Below are 21,351 nucleotides of genomic sequence, written 5' to 3' on the forward strand. Positions count from 1 at the left end.
ATCTAATGATCATCAAGGAAAACAATATAGCTAGTACAATGGATAGACAATAAGTCATAAAACAACCAGCAAATAATAAAATTACAACCAAACCATGCTGATTGTCTTCTTCCTTTGATTGTATGCTGTCTGTCGAAGCTTAAAAAATTGTACCGAATTGACAGTAAGAGAAATGTACACCCTCTTAATACCGGCCTTTGAAGGAGAAACCGAACCATGCCATAGTAACAAATCAAAAGAGGAGGTTGAAATCACTGCACCAAGAGCCAAGCAACTACTTCCCTTGATTGAACCAGCACTTTTCGGATTCTCGTTTGGATAGGTACCTATCTGATCGCGACTTTGATTTCACATATTGAATATGAAGACAACCACAAAATCTGGCAACGTCTGCCCTTGCAAGCCCTTCGTCGGCGTCTGATCGACTATCGTCAAGGTAGGCAGAGCCCGGAGAGACCTTATTCCAATGCACCATCGCCGCCACCACCTCGTCAGTACCGCTAGGGAAACAAAATCTAAGGGAAACAAGGGCATAGCGATGGCCCCCCACTCCTCTAATTGCCAACGAGATCACCGGACAAGAGAGGTGAGGTGAGAGCGCGGCCAGTGGCGGAGCTTGGAAGAAAAAGCTGGGCGGGCCAGATTAATGCTAAAAAAATCTTCGCTCAATGTGATTGGCCTTGCCATGGATAGCTACGTTGCAATTTGTAAAATGTAAAGAAAACTTGCCGGCCAGATCACATTTGCTGTCTTTCAGTCTTGCAGACTTGTAATTGCAGGGAAATGGAGATGCAGTGTTGGATTGCTAGTTCGCGTTGCCTTCATACTTTGGTCGCCGGCTGGCCGCTGCTCCTAGCTGTTGGACCTCTAGTGACTGGCGATCTGGCCGGCGATATGGTGAGTCGAGGCAGGGAGTTGTCTATGCGAGTAACGCCGGCTGCTCCTGCTGATTGCTGCGCGCCGCCGTGCGAGACCTTTGAGGCTGATCGATTGCTAGTGGAGTGGACTGGTGGAATTCTGGTGGACTGGACTCTAAAGCACGAAGAAACTGCAAAATCCTGGGCGGGCCATGGCCCAGTCTGGCCCCAACTAAGCTCCGCCCCTGAGCGCGGCTATGGTTAGGAATGAAAGAACGAGGGTCGTGGACTAAAAAATTCTCTAGGATTTCCAACCCACTCCATATAGAATCTCTGTAGAAAACACACCAACGGCTTTGGCTAAGGGCATGTACATTAGTGTTGAAACACGTTGTCCATAATAACTCTCCACATCGCCTATAGACATCATTAGAAACACACCCTACGATAGTCTGACTCTTTGCTACCCACAAGGCCCTAAAATCACAAAATTATGGAATTGGTGGGTTTGGAACGGATCCTCGTGTAGGCCCTCGTGTCACTCACCAGGGGCAACTCGGGCAATGACCTAGCCTAGCCGCCACCGCCACCCTTCTCCTCCTTCCCGCTCCTCGTCGTTACTAGAGAGAGCCGGCGGGCTGTTGGGGAACGTTGCATGAAAAACAAAAAAAATTCTACGCACACGCAAGATCTATCCATGGAAATGCATAGCAACGAGACGGGAGAGTGTGTCTACGTACCCTCGTAGACCGTAAGCGAAAGCATTTAATAACGCGGTTGATGTAGTCGAACTTCTTTGCGATCCAACCGATCAAGTACCGAACGTACGGCACCTCCGCGTTCAGCACACGTTCAGCTCGGTGACGTCCTCGCCTTCTTGATCCAGCAAGACGGATGAGGTAGTGGATGAGTTCCGGCAGCACGACGACGCGGTGACGGTGGTGGTGATGCTATCTGAAAGTGCAACTAATCCCCGGGTGGTTTTGGTAATTCATAACTCATTGAACTAATATCCATTCAAGTTAAATATTTCAGAAAGTTCAATAATATTTCAGAAAGTTCAATGATTGGCATGGCATGGACTAGAGATGTGGACCCCTCAAAATGCTAAGGACAAAGATTGGCAAAAGCTCAAGATTCTTCATTTCTATTTTAGTGATCCAAGATCACACTGAGTCCATAGGAAAGCCAATACTATTGAAAGGGGATGCTGTGTTGCTTAATGGTCTAGTTGCTCAAAGTGCTTAGTGATATTGCTCTAAAAGCCCTCAACCACTTTCTCATTTCCAAATATGTCCAAAACCCAAAGTCAAACTCGGCCCACCGAACCATTCTATCCGGCGCCACCTAGTTCAGTTGATATAGCCACTGCCAGAAACCCTAGACAATTCAGTCACACCGATACGGATCTCGGTCTCACCGAGATGGCCTTGCAAACTCTCTGTTGCCCATTGCAACTATTTCGATCTCACCGAAATGTGTGATCGGTCCCACCGAGTTTGTTTGACATCCTCTCTATTGCCTTATTGCTTCACTTTGGTCTAACCAAGTTGATGCAATCGGTGCCACCGAGTTGATGTTTGCCCTAAGCCCTAGCACATCGGTCCCACCGAGTTATTCTCACCGGTCCCACCAAGATTCCTAACGTTCAGATTTTGAACTAAATTGGTCTCACCGAGTTCTTCTATTCGGTCTGACCGAGTTGGGTCAAATGTGTGTAACGGTTGGATTTTGTGTGGAGGCTATATATACCCCTCCACCCCTTCTCCATTTGTGAGAGAGCCATCAGAACGTGCCTACACTTCCCCTACTCATTTTCTGAGGGAGAACCACCTACTCATGTGTTGAGACCAAGATATTCCAATCCTACCACTAGAATCTTGATCTCTAGCCTTCCCCAAGTTGCTTTCCACTCAAATCATCTTTCCACCATAGCCAAATCTGTGAGAGAGAGTTGAGTGTTGGGGAGACTATCATTTGAAGCACACGAGCAAGGAGTTCATCATCAACACATCATATATTATCTTTTGGAGAGTGGTGTCTCCTAGATTGGTTAAGTGTCGCTTGGGAGCCTCCGACAAGATTGTGGAGTTGAACCAAGAAGTTTGTAAGGGCAAGGAGATCGCCTACTCTATGAAAATCTACCCGAGTGAGGCATGTCCTTCGTGGGCAATGGCCATGGTGGGATAGACAAGGTTGCTTCTTTGTGGACCCTTCGTGGGTGGAGCCCTCCGTGGACTCGCGCAACCGTTACCCTTCGTGGGTTGAAGTCTCCATCAACGTGGATGTACGATAGCACCATCTTCAGAACCACGCCAAAAATCTCTGTGTCTACATTGCGTTTGCCTTCTCCAAACCCCTCCCTTTACCTTCATATGCAATGTTTTACTTTCCGCCGCTACATTCTTAGAATTGCATGTGTAGGTTGATTGCTTGACTTGTACTAGTTGCTAAAATCTGCCAATAATTAAAATTGGGAAAAGGCTACATTTTTATTTGGTCAAGTAGTCTAATCACCCCCCTCTAGATCTACTTTCGATCCTACAATTGTATCAGAGCTTTGGTCTCCATTTGCTTTGATTTCCCTAGATTTGGTGATCATAGCCTTGGTTTCACAACCTAGGAGAGTATGACGTCTAGCAAGGAAAATTACCATCGTAGAGGTCCTTACTTTGACGATACTAATTTTGCTAGTTTGAAGCATACGATAAAAATGCATATTCTTGGTCATAACCCCGCCGTTTGGGCTATTGTGCGAATTGGCTTGCAAGATGAACACTTCGAGGATGGAAGAGAACCAAATCGTGATGCGTCCGCCGAAGAATTGAAGATGTTGCAATACAACGCTCAAGCTTGCGATATTCTCTTCAACGGATTGTGCCCCAAAGAATTCAACAAAATCAACCGCCTTGAGAATGCAAAGGAAATTTGGGATACTTTGGTTGATATGCATGAAGGTACCGAGTCCGTCAAGGAATCCAAATTGGATGTGCTTCAAATTAAGTCAACTTGATAAGTTCAAAATGAAGGATGGTGAAGGAGTCGCTGAGATGTCCTCTAGGCTTGCTCTCATCACAAATGAGATTGCCGGCTTAGGAAGTGAAGAGATGATCGACAAATTCATCATCAAGAAGATCCTAGGAGCCTTGGATGTAAAATATGATACCGTGTGCACCTTGATCCAAATGATGCCCAACTACAAAGATCTCAAGCCAACGGAAGTCATTGGTAGAATTGTTGCTCATGAGATGTCACTCAAGGATAAGGAAGAGCTTCACAACAAGTCAAGTGGTGCTTACAAAGCTTCATGCGATGCTCCTACAACATCAAGTGAGAAACAAATCTTCAATGAAGAATTGAGCTTAATGGTGAAGAACTTCAACAAATTCTACAAGAATAGAAGCAAAGAGAGAAGTTCCAAGTCAAGGTCCTATAATGACAAAAGATCTTCTAGTCGTGATCGCAGTTGCTACAATTGTGAAGACCCGGGCACTACTCCAATGAGTGTACGGCTCCCTACAAGAGAAGAGAAGATTCACCAAAGAGGAGAAGTAAAAGAGATGAATCACCACCAAGAGAGAGAAGGAGTAGAGATGATCGTTGTGAACGAAGACCCTCTCGTAGAAGCAAGGATTCGGAAAGGAAGGACAAGTCATCAAAGAGCTACACAAGACGAAGACATCAAGCTCATGTTGGTGAATGAGTATTCGGTTCCGACTCCGACAACTACTCTGAGAGAAGCTATCACTCCGACTCCGAATATACTCAAGATGAAGGTGTTGCCAGTCTTGCACTTGTGTCATCCAACTCCTACGACATATTTGACTCACCAAATGAAGGAATTGGAAGATGCTTCATGGCTAAAGGTCCTAAGGTATCACACCCCGAGTATGTTGATTTCAATAGTGATGAAGATGATTTGCTAAGTGATGATGATTTACTTGTTGACAACACTAGTGATGAAAACTATTATGAAATTGCTATTAATCATGCTAATCAAGATGAAACGAATGACAATGATAAGAAGGAGATTGAGCGTTCAACTAAAGAACTAAACAGTCTTAAGTTAGCTCATGAAACAACTCTAGAGGATCATATAGAGCTCTTAAGAACTCATTAGAAGCTACGCTTCGAGAAGCTAAATTTAGAGCAAGAGCATGGGTTCTTAAAAACAATCAATGATGATCTTCGAAAGAAGAGTTCTTCTTACATTTCCAAGCGTTTACTCCTGTCTACTTATATGCCACAAGTAAAATCTAGCAATAAGAACAAGAAAAATTCTTCTTCTAGTAGTAACAATAACAATGTTAAATCCGATATTGTTGCTTCTAGTAGTTCTCTTGATTCCACTAATGATTCTCTTAGCCAAGTTACACTTGAGCAAGAAAATAGCTTATTAAAGGGAATTATAGAGAAAGGTATTCACAAAAGCCTTGTCGGAAGTAAGCAATTTGAGGAAATTGTACGCAAGCAAGGAAGGCACCGGAAGAATCAAGGTGTTGGTTTTGAACGAAACTTCAATGCCAATGGAGTTGAGTGGGAAGAAGATCAATACCCCAAGACGAAGTTTGTTCCTCAACAAGAGAAGTATGACCCTACTTCTTTCAAGGGAACACAAGCTCAAGATGATCTTCCAGCACAAGACCACAAGCTAAAAGGCAAGGACAAGCTTCAAGAGGAAATTGATTCATTTGAAGAAGCTCCTAAGGCCTTGGTCAAGTGGGTTCCCAAGACTACATCAAGTTCTACTTCATCAAGTACGACTACAACTCCAAGGATTCCCATCAAGTTGATGTGGATCCCAAAGAAGAAGAACTAGAGAGTTCTTGAGGGTGACTCTGCCAACATACTTCACTCACATTCATTTTGGCAAGCACAAGTGCAACCAACTTCCATATCTTGCACTAGTTCATGGAGTCACAAACCCTCTTGTTGGTAAGACAAGGGACAAGGTAACCTAATGCTTTCATGGACATCATCATATGTGTGTTTCGCTCTATGCCTATGGATATCCTTGTGGGACTAACCCATGTAGGCAGTGAAAGTGCAACTCACTCCAATGGATTGCTTCAAATGATCTACATCAACATTGAGCATCCACATCTTTAACACCTACATGAAGTCATCATCGACAAAAGCCAAGGTTAGTTCATCCCTCTAAGTGGGGATATCACATCTAGGGGGATCTTTGCTCTAAGAATTGAGCTAAAGCAACTCTAATGGTGTGAACACAACAATGCTTTATGTAAAAGTGGCAACCCCACTTGTGTTTAAACGATGAGTATGACCTACGATCAAATATTCTCATTTGACTCCCCAGTCAATATACTCATATATAGATGACCTAGTCATCGCCAATTGCTTGATAGATGCTAGAGTGTTTGTGCATGCTTTGCCACATAATTTATTTGCCATCTTATTGTGTGAGCATGTTGGTTGCATAATTTTCTTCATTCGAGGACATCCATTTGTTGCTTTGATTGTTTGGTTTTTCTTTTTGCCAAACGGATGGACAAGAATGCTTAAGTGTTGGGGAACGTAGTATTTCAAAAATTTGCCTACGATCACGCAAGATCTATCTAGGAGAAGCATAGCAACGAGCAGGGAGAGTGTGTCTACATACCCTCGTAGACCGAAAGCGGAAGCGTTTAGTAACGCGGTTGATGTAGTCGAACGTCTTCGCGATCCAACCGATCCAAGCACCGAACGTACGGCACCTCCACGTTCAGCACACGTTTAGCTCGATGACGTCCCTCGTACCCTTGATCCAGTTGAGGCCGAGGGAGAGTTCCGTCAGTACGACGGCGTGGCGACGGTGATGATGAAGTTATCGGTGCAGGGCTTCGCCTAAGCACTACGACGATATGACCGAGGTGTGTAACTGTGGAGGGGGGCACCACACACGGCTAAGAAAAATCTTGGAGTGCCTTTGGGGTGCCCCCTGCCCACGTATATAAAGGAGGGAGGAGGAGGTTGCCGGCCTAGGAGGGGCGCGCCTATAGGGGGAGTCCAACTAGTATTCCCAATCCTAGTTGGAGTCCCCTTCCTTTTCCAAGAGGGAAGAGAGGGAAGGAGTAGGAGAGGGAGAAGGAAAGAGGGCGGGGCGTAGCCCCCTCCCTAGTCAAATTTGGACTTGCCATGGGGCGGGGGCGGCCACCCCTTGAGGCCCTTCTCTCCTTTCCCGTATGGCCCATTAAGGCCCAATACTTCCCCGGCGAATTCCCGTAACTCTCCGGTACTCCAAAAAATACCCGAAACTCGGAACCTTTCCGATGTCCGAATACAGCCTTCCAATATATCGATCTTGTACCTCTCGACCATTTCGAGACTCCTCGTCATGTCCGTGATCTCATCCGGGACTCCGAACAACCTTCGGTCATCAAATCACATAAACTCATAATACAAATCGTCATCGAACGTTAAGCGTGCGGACCCTACTGGTTCGAGAACTATGTAGACATGACCGAGACACATCTCCTGTCAATAACCAATAGCGGAACCTGGATGCTCATATTGGCTCCTACATATTCTACGAAGATCTTTATCGGTCAAACCGCATAACAACATACGTTGTTCCCTTTGTCATCGGTATGTTACTTGCCCGAGATTCGATCGTCGGTACCACCATACCTAGTTCAATCTCGTTACCGGCAAGTCTCTTTACTCGTTCCGTAATGCATCATCCCGTAACTAACTCATTAGTCACATTGCTTGCAAGGCTTATAGTGATGTGCATTACCGAGAGGGCCCAGAGATACCTCTCCGATACACGGAGTGACAAATCCTAATCTTGATCTATGCCAACCCAACAAACACCTTCGGAGACACCTATAGAGCATCTTTATAATCACCCAGTTACGTTGTGACGTTTGATAGCACACAAGGTATTCCTCCGGTATTCGGGAGTTGCATAATCTCATAGTCAGAGGAATATGTATAAGTCATGAAGAAAGCAATAGCAATAAAACTTAACGATCATAATGCTAAGCTAACCGATGGGTCTTGTCCATCACATCATTCTCCTAATGATGTGATCCCGTTCATCAACTGACAACACATGTCTATGGTCAGGAAACTTAACCATCTTTGATTAACGAGCTAGTCTAGTAGAGGCATACTAGGGACACTTTGTTTTGTCTATGTATTCACACATGTATCAAGTTTCCGGTTAATACAATTCTAGCATGAATAATAAACATTTATCATGATATAAGGAAATATAAATAACAACTTTATTATTGCCTCTAGGGCATATTTCCTTCAGTCTCCCACTTGCACTAGAGTCAATAATCTAGTTCAGATCGCCATGTGATTTAACACCAATAGTTCACATCACCATGTGATTAGTTCACATCGCCATGTGATTAGTTCACATCGCCATGTGACTAATACCCAAAGGGTTTTACTAGAGTCAATAATCTAGTTCACATCGCGATGTGATTAACACCCAAAGAGTACTAAGGTGTGATCATGTTTTGCTTGTGAGAGAAGCTTAGTCAATGGGTCTGTCACTTTCAGAGCCGTATGTATTTTGCAAATTTTGTATGTCTACAATGCTCTGCATGGAGCTACTCTAGCTAATTGCTCCCACTTTCAATATGTATCCAGATTGAGACTCAGAGTCATCCGGATTCGGTGTAAAAGCTTGCATCGACGTAACTCTTTGCGACGAACTCTTTATCACCTTCATAACCGAGAAATATTTCCTTAGTCCTCTAAGGGTAATTTTGACCAATGTCCAGTGATCTACTCCTAGATCACTATTGTACTCCCTTGCCAAACTCAGGGCAGGGTATGCAATAGGTCTGGTACACAGCATGGCATACTTTATAGAACCTATGACTGAGGCATAGAGAATGACTTTTCATTCTCTTTCTATTTTCTGCCGTGGTCGGGTTTTGAGTCTTACTCAACTTTACACCTTGCAACACAGGCAAGAACTTCTTCTTTGACTGTTCCATTTTGAACTACTTCAAAAACTTGTCAAGGTATGTACTCATTGAAAAAACTTATTAAGCGTCTTGATCTATATCTATAGATCTTGATGCTCAATATGTAAGCAGCTTCACCGAGGTCTTTCTTTGAAAAATTCCTTTCAAACACTCCTTTATGCTTTCCAGAAAATTCTACATCATTTCTGATCAACAATATGTCATTCACATATACTTATCATAAATGTTGTAGTGCTCCCTCTCACTTTCTTGTAAATACAGGCTTCACCAAAAGTCTGTATAAAACCATATGCTTTGATCACCTTATCAAATTGTATATTCCAACTCCGAGATGCTTGCACCAGTCCATAGATGGATCGCTGGAGCTTGCACACTTTGTTAGCACCTTTAGGATTGACAAGTGATACGTCTCCAACGTATCTATAATTTTTGATTGTTCCATGCTATTATATTATCTGTTTTGGATGTTCAATGGGCTTTATTATACACTTTTATATTATTTTTGGGACTAACCTACTAATCGGAGGCCCAATGCAAATTGCTGTTTTTTTTGCCTATTTCAGTGTTTCATAGAAAAGGAATATCAAACGGAGTCCAAACGGAACGAAACATTCAGGAGAGTTATTTTTGGAACAAACGCAATCCATGAGACTTGGAGTGGACGTCAAGAAAGAACCGAGGAGGCCACGAGGCAGGAGGGCGCGCCCAGGGGGGTAGGCGCGCCCCCCACCCTCGTGGCTCCCCTGACTGACTTCTTTCATCTATATATACCCATATACCCCAAAAACATCCGAGAGCACCACGAAACCCTATTTCCACCGCCGCAACCTTCTGTACCCGTGAGATCCCATCTTGGGGCCTTTCCCGGCGCTCCGCCGGAGGGGGAATCGATCACGGAGGGCTTCTACATCAACACCATAGCCTCTCCGATGATGTGCGAGTAGTTTATCACAGACCTTCGGGTCCATAGTTATTATCTAGATGGCTTCTTCTCTCTCTTTGGATCTCAATACAAAGTTCTCCTCAATCTTCTTGGAGATCTATTAGATGTAATTCTTTTTGCGGTGTGTTTGTCGAGATCCGATGAATTGTGGGTTTATGATCAAGATTATCTATGAACAATATTTAATCTCCTCTGAATTATTTTATGTATGATTTGTTATCTTTGCAAGTCTCTTCGAATTATCAGTTTGGTTCGGCCTACTAGATTGATCTTTCTTGCAATGGGAGAAGTGCTTAGCTTTGGGTTCAATCTTGCGTTGCTCGACCCCAGTGACAGAAAGGGAAACAACACGTATTGTATTGTTGCCATCAAGGATAAAAAGAAGGGGTTTATATCATATTGCTTGAGTTTATCCCTCTACATCATGTCATCTTGCCTAATGCGTTACACTGTTCTTATGAACTTAATACTCTAGATGCATGCTGGATAGCGTTCGATGTGTGGAGTAATAGTAGTAGATGCAGAATCGTTTCGGTCTACTTGTCGCGGACGTGATGCCTATATACATGATCATGCCTAGATATTCTCATAACTATGCACTTTTCTATCAATTGCTCGACAATAATTTGTTCACCCACCGTAATACTTATGCTATCTTGAGAGAAGCCACTAGTGAAACCTATGGCCCCCGGGTCTATTTTCCATCATATAAGTTTCCAATCTATTTTACTTTGCAATCTTTACTTTTCAATCTAGACAACAAAAATACCAAAAATATTTATCTTATTATCTCTATCAGATCTCACTTTTGCAAGTGGCCGTGAAGGGATTGGCAACCCCTTTATCGCGTTGGTTGCAAGGTTCTTATTTGTTTGTGTAGGCACGAGGTGACTTGCGTGTAGTTCCTACTGGATTGATACCTTGGTTCTCAAAAACTGAGGGAAATACTTACGCTACTTTGCTGCATCACCCTTTCCTCTTCAAGGGAAAAACCAACGCAATGCTCAAGAGGTGGCAAGAAGGATTTCTGGCGCCGTTGCCGGGGAGATCTACGCCAAGTCAAGACATACCAAGTACCCAGCACAAACTCTTATCCCTCGCATTACATTATTTGCCATTTGCCTCTCGTTTTCCTCTCCCTCACTTCACCCTTGCCTTTTCTTTGCCTTCTTCCCGTATGTTTTTTGTTTTGTGTTTCCATGTGCCTTCTATTTGCTTGCATCTTTTCTTGCTAAAAATCTATTGATATGGATCCACTTAAAGTGTTCTACTTGGATCATCTTCGATCCTTATGCGCTCGTGCTAAAACCCCAACTAGCCTAGTTGATGGGAAATCTTTAGATGAGCATGCTCATTTTGTGCGTCACCGTTTGTCTGAAAAAGGGAGACTCTTATGGGATCAAATAAACAAATTGCCGTGTTATGCTTGGAATCTTTGTGAAATGTATGATTTTACTTGTTGCTCTAAGAACCCTAAAAAATACCTCCCCTACCTATGTGAGTTTAATGATAATGAAATCTTATCTTCTTATGCAAAGGGTGTTTATAGTTACTACGATATTGAACAAATTGAAGAATTTGTTGCTTTTAAGGGTGCTTATGAAGTTGCTTCTTTGATTGAAAAGTATGATACTACTCTCTACGAATCTGAAAATTTTGACATACTTAAATATTGCTATGAAAACTATGCTCATAATGTCTATGTCAAAGAATTTATTGAAAGAATGACCGTTGCTTCTGAAGAAAATAATGATATGCATGAATCTATAGATAATTATGATTCCGATGATTTGATTGAAATATCCCTTGATGAACATGATGCTTGCTATTCTTGTGGCCATGATGCCAATATTTATGAAGATGAATTTGCTATAGTTCCTTATGTTAAACATGAGATCGTTGCTATTGCACCCATACATGATAGTTCCTTCGATGAAAAGCATGATTGCAACGATGTTACTATAAATTCTCTTGATGTCAATTGTGCTAATAATATGCAAAAACCTAAGCTTGGGGATGCTAGTTTTGCTTTGTCTACTACTTGTTGCAATGATCATGATTGGGGTGATTCTTCTTATGATCTTGAAAATCTATTTAAGCCCCATGATAAATATGAGATTGATAATAGTATTTGCAATAATATTGAAAGTGGGTTTGGAAGAGTGTCAACTTTAGATCCCACATATTTGGAGAATGTTCAATCTTATGGTATTTTTGATAAAAGTGGGTTTGGAGAGGTCATGACTTTAGTTAATGATAATCCCACTATTTTGGAAGAGTGTCAACTTCGCATGCATGTGGATCGTGTTGAGAATATGTTATGTGATAGCTATTTTGTTGAATTTGCCTATGATCCTACATGTAATTATTATGAGAGAGGAAAATATGGTTATAGAAATTTTCATGCTACTAAATTACCTCTCGTTATGTTGAGATTGCTATTGTTTCTTTCCGCTTCCTTGCATATGCTAGTTTTTGCTTGCCTTGATAATTTGTTTGCCTATAAGATGCCTATGCATAGGAAGTATGTTAGACTTAGATGTGTTTGTCACGTGTTTTATGATGCTCTCTTTGTGCTTCAATTCTTGTTTTTCATGTGAGCATCATTGAAATCTCAATGCCTAGCTAAAAAGGCTTTAAAGAAAAGCGCTTGTTGGGAGGCAACCCAATTTTATTTTTGTTTGTTGCTTTTTGGTTCTGTTTAGTAATAAATAATTCATCTAGCCTCTGGTTAGATGTGGTTTTATGTTTTAATTAGTGTTTGTGCCAAGTGAAACCTATAGGATCTTCTTGGATGATAGTTATTTGATCTTGCTGAAAAAGTCAGAAACTTTCTGCTCATGAAAACAATTGTTAAAAATCACCAGAACGTGATAAAATACTGATTCCAATTGCAGTAGATCAATAAACAAATTATATAGGTTTTCCTATTTTGGTATATTTTTCCGAGTTACAGAAGTTTGCGTTTGTTACAGATTACTACAGACTGTTCTGTTTTTGACAGATTCTGTTTTTTGTGTGTTGTTTGCTTATTTTGATGAATCTATGACTAGTATCGGGGGGTATAAACCATAGAGAAGTTGGAATACAGTAGGTTTAACACCAATATAAATAAATAATGACTTCATTACAGTACCTTGAAGTGGTGGTTTGTTTTCTTTCGCTAACGGAGCTCATGAGATTTTCTGTTGAGTTTTGTGTTGTGAAGTTTTCAAGTTTTGGGTAAAGATTTGATGGATTATGGAATAAGGAGTGGCAAGAGCCTAAGCTTGGGGATGCCCAAGGCACCCCAAGGTAAATTCAAGGACAACCAAAAGCCTATGCTTGGGGATGCTCCGGAAGGCATCCCCTCTTTCGTCTTCGTCCATCGGTAACTTTACTTGATGCTATATTTTTATTCACCACATGATATGTGTTTTGCTTGGAGCTTCTTGTATGATTTGATTCTTTGCTTTTTATTTTACCACAGTCATCCTTGCTGTAAACACCTTTTGGAGACACACACATGAATCGGAATCTATTAGAATACTCTATGTGCTTCACTTATATCTTTTGAGCTAGATAATTTTGCTCTAGTGCTTCGCTTATATGTTTTAGAGCACGGTGGTGGTTTATTTTATAGAAATTATTGATCTCTCATGCTTCACTTATATTATTTTGAGAGTCTTTTGGAACAGCATGGTAATTTTCTTTGGTTAAAATTTTAGTCCTAAAGTGATGAGCATCCAAGATGGGTATAATAAAAACTATCATATAAAGTGCATTGAATACTATGAGAAGTTTGATTCTTTATGATTGTTTTGAGATATGAAGATGGTGATATTAGAGTCATTCTAGTTGAGTAGTTGTGAATTTGAGAAATACTTGTGTTAAAGTTTGTGATTCCCGTAGCATGCACGTATGGTGAACCGTTATGTGATGAAGTCGGAGCATGATTTATTTATTGATTGTCTTCCTTATGAGTGGCGGTCGGGGACGAGCGATGGTATTTTCCTACCAATCTATCCCCCTAGGAGCATGCACGTAATACTTCGTTTTGATAACTAATAGATTTTTGCAATAAGTATATGAGTTCTTTATGACTAATGTTGAGTCCATGGATTATACGCACTCTCACCCTTCCACCATCGCTAGCCTCTCTAATACCGCGCACCTTTCACCGGTATCATACACCCACCATATACCTTCCTCAAAACAGCCACCATACCTACCTATTATGGCATTTCCATAGCCATTCCGAGATATATTGCCATGCAACTTACCACCGTTCCGTTTATTATGACACGCTTCATCATTGTCATATTGCTTTGCATGATCATGTAGTTGACATTGTATTCGTGGCAAAGCCACATTTATAATTCTTTCATACATGTCACTCTTGATTCATTGCATATCCCGGTACACCGTCGGAGGCATTCACATAGAGTCATATTTTGTTCTAAGTATTGAGTTGTAATTCTTGAGTTGTAAGTAAATAAAAGTGTGATGATCATCATTATTAGAGCATTGTCCCAGTAAGGAAAGGATGATGGAGACTATGATTCCCCCACAAGTCGGGATGAGACTCCGGACGAAAAATAAAAAAGAAAGAAAGAAAAGAGGCCATAAAAAAAGAGAAAGGCCCAAATAAAAAAAAAAGAGAAAAAGAGAGAAGGGACAATGCTACTATCCTTTTACCACACTTGTGCTTCAAAGTAGCACCATGATCATCATGATAGAGAGTCTCCTATGTTGACACTTTCATATACTAGTGGGAATTTTTCATTATAGAACTTGGCTTGTATATTCCAATGATGGGCTTCCTCAAAATTCCTAGGTCTTCGTGAGCAAGCGAGTTGGATGCGCACCCACTTAGTTTCTTTTGTTGAGCTTTCATACACTTATAGCTCTAGTGCATCCGTTGCATGGCAATCCCTACTCACTCACATTGATATCTATCGATGGGCATCTCCATAGCCCATTGATACGCCTATTTGATGTGGGACTATCTTCTCCTTTTTTGTCTTCTCCACAACCACCATTCTATTCCACATATAGCGCTATGTCCATGTCTCACGCTCATGTATTGCGTGAAGATTGAAAAAGTTTGAGAACATCAAAAGTATGAAACAATTGCTTGGCTTGTCATCGGGGTTGTGCATGATTTAATATTTTGTGTGATGAAGATAGAGCATAGCCAGACTATACAATTTTGTAGGGATAACTTTCTTTGGCCATGTTATTTTGAGAAGACATGATTGCTTTATTAGTATGCTTGAAGTATTATTGTTTTTATGTCAATATTAAACTTTTGTCTTGAATCTTTCGGATCTGAACATTCATGCCACAATAAAGAAAATTACATTGAGGATTATGCTAGGTAGCATTCCACATCAAAAATTCTGTTTTTATCATTTACCTACTCGAGGACGAGCAGGAATTAAGCTTGGGGATGCTTGATACGTCTCCAACGTATCTATAATTTTTGATTGTTCCATGCTATTATATTATCTTTTTGGATGTTTAATGGGCTTTATTATACACTTTTATATTATTTTTGGGACTAACCTACTAACCGGAGGCGCAGTGCAAATTGCTGTTTTTTTGCCTATTTTAGTGTTTCGCAGAAAAGGAATATCAAAAAGAGTCCAAACGGAAGGAAACCTTCGGGAGAGTTATTTTTGGAACAAACGCAATCCAGGAGACTTGGAGTGGAGGTCAAGAAAGAACCAAGGAGGCCACGAGGCAGGAGGGCGTGCCCAGGGGGGTAGGCGCGCCCCCACCCTCGTGGGCCCTCGTGGCTCCCCTGCCCGACTTCTTTCGCCTATATATACCCATATACCCCGAAAACATCCGAGAGCACCACGAAACCGTATTTCCACCGCCGCAACCTTCTGTACCCATGAGATCCCATCTTGGGGCCTTTTTCGGCGCTCCGCCGGAGGGGGAATCGATCACGGAGGGCTTCTACATCAACACCATAGCCTCTCCGATGATGTGGAGTAGTTTATCACAGACCTCCGGGTCCATAGTTATTAGCTAGATGGCTTCTTCTCTCTCTTTGGATCTCAATACAAAGTTCTCCTCGATCTTCTTGGAGATCTATTCGATGTAATTCTTTTTGCGGTGTGTTTGTCGAGATCCGATGAATTGTGGGTTTATGATCAAGATTATCTATGAACAATATTTGGATCTCCTCTGAATTCTTTTATGTGATTTGTTATCTTTGCAAGTCTCTTCGAATTATCAGTTTGGTTTGGCCTACTAGATTGATCTTTCTTGCAATGGGAGAAGTGCTTAGCTTTGGGTTCAATCTTGCGTTGCTCGATCCCAGTGATAGAAAGGGAAACAACACGTATTGTATTGTTGCCATCGAGGATAAAAAGATGGGGTTTATATCATCTTGCTTGAGTTTATCCCTCTACATCATGTCATCTTGCCTAATGCATTACTCTATTCTTATGAACTTAATACTCTAGATGCATGCTGGATAGTGGTCGATGTGTGGAGTAATAGTAGTAGATGCAGAATCGTTTCGGTCTACTTATCGCGGACGTGATGCCTATATACATGATCATGCCTAGATATTCTCATAACTATGCACTTTTCTATCAATTGCTCGACAGTAATTTGTTCACCCACCGTAATACTTATGCTATCTTGAGAGAAGCCACTAGTGAAACCTATGGCCCCCGGGTATATTTTCCATCATATAAGTTTCCAATCTATTTTACTTTGCAATCTTTACTTTTCAATCTAGACAACAAAAATACCAAAAGTATTTATCTTATTATCTCTATCAGATCTCACTTTTGCAAGTGGCCGTGAAGGGATTGACAACCCCTTTATCGCGTTGGTTGCAAGGTTCTTATTTGTTTGTGTAGGTACGAGGCGACTTGCGTGTAGTCTCCTACTGGATTGATACCTTGGTTCTCAAAAACTGAGGGAAATACTTACACTACTTTGCTGCATCACCCTTTCCTCTTCAAGGGAAAAACTAACGCAGTGCTCAAGAGGTACCAACAAGACCTTCTTGTTGCATCATATACAACTTTTCTTTAAAAAATCCATTAAGGAATGTAGTTTTGACATCCATTTGCCAGATTTCATAAAACGTGGCAATTGCTAACATGATTCAGACAGACTTAAGCATCGCTACGAGTGAGAAAATCTTATCGTAGTCAACACCTTGAACTTGTCAAAAACTTTTTGCGACAATTCGAGCTTTGTAGATAGTAACACTACTATCAGCGTCCGTCTTCCTCTTGAAGATCCATTTATTCTCAATGGCTCACCGATCATCGGGCAAGTCAATCAAAGTCCATACTTTGTTCTCATACATGGGTCCCATCTCAGATTTCATGGCCTCAAACCATTTCGCGGAATCTGAGCTCATCATCGCTTCCTCATAGTTCGTAGGTTCATCATGGTCTAGTAACATGACTCCCAGAATAGGATCACCGTACAACTCTGGTGCAGAACATATTCTGTTTGGCCTACGAGGTTCGGTAGTAACTTGATCTGAAGTTTCATGATCATCATCATTAACTTCCTCACTGATTGATGTAGGCATCACTGGAACTGATTTCTGTGATGAACTACTTTCCAATTTGGGAGAAGGTACAATTACCTCATCAAGTTCTACTTTCCTCCCACTCACTTCTTTCAAGAGAAACTTCTTCTCTAGAAAGGATCCATTCTTAGCAACGAATATCTTGCCTTCGGATTTGTGATAGAAGGTGTACCCAACAGTTTCCTTTGGGTATCCTATGAAGACACATTTCTCCGATTTGGGTTCGAGCTTACCAGGTTGAAACTTTTTCACATAAGCATCACAGCCCCAAACTTTAAGAAATGACAGCTTAGGTTTCCTGCTAAACCATAGTTCATATGGTGTCGTCTCAACGGATTTAGATGGTGCCCTATTTAACGTGAATGCAACTGTCTCTAATGCATAACCCCAAAACGATAGTGGTAAATCGGTAAGAGACATCATAAATCGCACCATATCTAATAAAGTAAGGTTACGACGTTCGGACACACCATTACGCTATGGTGTTCCAGGTGGCGTGAGTTGTGAAACTATTCCACAGTTTTAAATGAAGGTAAAACTCGTAACTCAAATATTGGCCTCCGCGATCAGATCATAGAAACTTTATTTTCTTGTTACGATGATTTTCCACTTCACTCTGATATTCTTTGAATTTTTCAAATGTTTCAGACTTGTGTTTCATCAAGTAGATATACCCATATCTGCTCAAATCATCTGTGAGGCTCAGAAAATAATGATACCCGCCGCGAGCCTCAACACTCATCAGACCGCATACATCGGTATGTATTATTTCCAATAAGTCAGTGTCTCGCTCCATTGTTCTTGAGAACGGAGTCTTAGTCATCTTGCACATGAGGCAAGGTTCGCAAGCATCAAATGATTCATAATCAAGTGATTCCAAAATTCCATCTGCATGGAGTTTCTTCATGCGCTTTACACCAATATGACCTAAACGGCAGTGCCACAAATAAGTTGCACTATCATTATTAAACTTATATCTTTTGGCATCAATATTATGTGTATCACTGTGATCGAGATTCAGTAAACCATTTACATTGGATGTAAGACCATAGAAGGTTTTATTCATGTAAACAGAACAACAATTATTCTCTGACTTAAATGAATAACCGTATCGCTATAAACATGATCCAATCATATTTATGCTCAACGCAAACACCAAATAACATTTATTTAGTTCCAATACTAATCCCGAAGGAAAAAGGGAGTGTGCGATGGTGATCTTATCAACCTTGGAATCACTTCCAACACACATCGTCGCCTTGCCCTCAACTAGTCTCTGTTCATTTTGTAACTCCTGTTTCAAGTTACTAATCATACCAACTGAACCAGTATCAAATACCCAGGGGCTACTATGAATACTAGTAAAGTACACATCAATAACATGTATATCATATATACTTTTGTTCACTTTGCCATCCTTCTTATCCGCCAAGTATTTAGGGCAGTTCCGCTTCCAGTGACCATTTCCTATCCAGTAGAAGCACTCAGTTTCAGGCTTGGGTCTAGCTTTGGGCTTCTTCATGGGAGTGGCAACTTGCTTTTCATTCTTCTTGAAGTTCCCTTTCTTTCCCTTGCCCTTTTACTTGAAACTAGTGGTCTTGTCAACCATCAACACTTGATGCTTTTCTTGATTTCTACCTTCGCCGATTTCAGCATCGCGAAGAGTTCGGGGAATCGTTTTCTTCATCCCTTGCATATTATAGTTCATCATGAAGTTCCAGTAACTTGGTGATAGTGACTAGAGAACTCTGTCAATCACTATCTTATCTGGAAGATTAACTCCCACTTGATTCAAGCGATTGTAGTACTCAGACATTCTGAGCACATGCTCACTGGTTGAGCTATTCTCCTCCATCTTGTAGGCAAAGTACTTGTCAGAGGTCTCATACCTCTCGACTCGGGCATGAGTCTGAAATACCAATTTCAGCTCTTGGAACATATCATATGCTCCGTGACATTTCAAAACATTTTTTAAGTCCCGGTTCTAAGCCGTAAAGCATGGTGCACTAAACTATCAAGTAGTCATCATACCGAGCTTGTCAAACATTCATAATGTCTGCATCTGCTCCTGCAATAATTTTGTCACCTAGCGGTGCATCAAGGACATAATTCTTCTGTGCAGCAATGAGGATAATCCTCAGATGACAGACCTAGTCCGCATCATTGCTACTATACAACTTTCAACTTAGTTTTCTCTAGGAACATATCATAAATAAAATGAGGAAGCTATACGCGAGCAATTGATCTACAACATAGATATTACTTAAGAACTCCCACGTAGATAGACATCCCTCTAGTCATCTAAATGACCACGTGATCCATATCAACTAAACCATGTCCGATCATCACGTGAGATGGAGTAGTTTTCAATGGTGAACATCACTATGTTGATCATATCTACTATATGATTCACGTTCGACCTTTCGGTCTCAGTGTTCCGAGGCCATATCTGCATATGCTAGGCTCGTCAAGTTTAACCCGAGTATTCTGCATGTGCAAAACCGGCTTGCACCTGTTGTATGTGAACGTAGAGCTTATCACACCCGATCATCACGTGGTGTCTCGGCATGACGAACTGTCGCAACAGCGCATACTCAGGGAGAACACTTATACCTTGAAATTTAGTGAGGGATCATCTTATAATGCTACCGCCGTACTAAGCAAAATAAGATGCATAAAAGATAAACATCACATGCAATCAAAATATGTGACATGATATGGCCATCATCATCTTGTGCCTTTGATCTCCATCTCCAAAGTATCGTCATGATCTCCATCGTCACCGGCATGACACCATGATCTCCATCATATTGATCTCTATCAACGTGTCGTCACATGGTTGTCTCGCCAACTATTGCTTTTGCAACTATTGCTATCGCATAGCGATAAAGTAAAGCAATTATATGGCGCTTGCATCTTATGCAATAAAGAGACAACCATAAGGCTCCTGCCAGTTGCCGATAACTTTAACAAAACATGATCATCTCATACAAGAAATTATATCACATCATGTCTTGACCATATCACATCACAACATGCCCTGCAAAAACAAGTTAGACGTCTTCTACTTTGTTGTTGCAAGTTTTACGTGGCTGCTACGGGCTTCTAGCAAGAACCGTTCTTACCTATGCATCAAAAACCACAACGATTTTTTGTCAAGTGTGCTATTTTAACCTTCAACAAGGATCGGGCGTAGTCACACTCGATTCAACTAAAGTTGGAGAAACAGACACCCACTAGCCACCTGTGTGCGAAGCACGGCAGTAGAACCAGTCTCATGAACACGGTCATGTAATGTCGGTCTGGGTCGCTTCGTCCAACAATACTGCCGAATCAAAGTATGACATGCTGGTAAGCAGTATGACTATTATCGCCCACAACTCTTTGTGTTCTACTCGTGCATATAACATCTACGCATAGACCTGGCTCGGATGCCACTGTTGGGGAACGTAGTATTTCAAAAATTTGCCTACGATCACACAAGATCTATCTAGGAGAAGCATGGCAACGAGCGGGGAGAGTGTGTCTACGTACCCTCGTAGACCGAAAGCGGAAGCGTTTAGTAACACAGTTGATGTAGTCGAACGTCTTCGCGATCCAACCAAGCCAAGCACCGAACGTACGACACCTCCGCGTTCAGCACACGTTCAACTCGATGACGTCCCTCGTACTCTTGATACAGTTGAGGCCGAGGGAGATTTCCGTCGGCACGACGGCGTGGCGACGGTGATGATGAAGTTACCGGCGCAGGGCTTCGCCTAAGCACTACGACGATATGACCGAGGTGTGTAACTGTGGAGGGGGGCACCGCACATGGCTAAGACAAATCTTGGAGTGCCTTTGGGGTTCCCCCTGCCCACGTATATAAAGGAGGGAGGAGGAGGAGGCCGGCCTAGGAGGGGCGCGCCTATAGGGGGAGTCCAACTAGGATTCCCAATCCTAGTTGGAGTCCCCTTCCTTTTCCAAGAGGGGAGAGAGGGAAGGAGTAGGAGAGGGAGAAGGAAAGAGAGGGGGGCGCCGCCCCCTCCCTAGTCCAATTCAGACTAG

Source organism: Triticum aestivum, chromosome 1D (genome assembly GCF_018294505.1).
Source record: "Triticum aestivum cultivar Chinese Spring chromosome 1D, IWGSC CS RefSeq v2.1, whole genome shotgun sequence".
Classification (NCBI taxonomy): Eukaryota; Viridiplantae; Streptophyta; class Magnoliopsida; order Poales; family Poaceae; genus Triticum; species Triticum aestivum.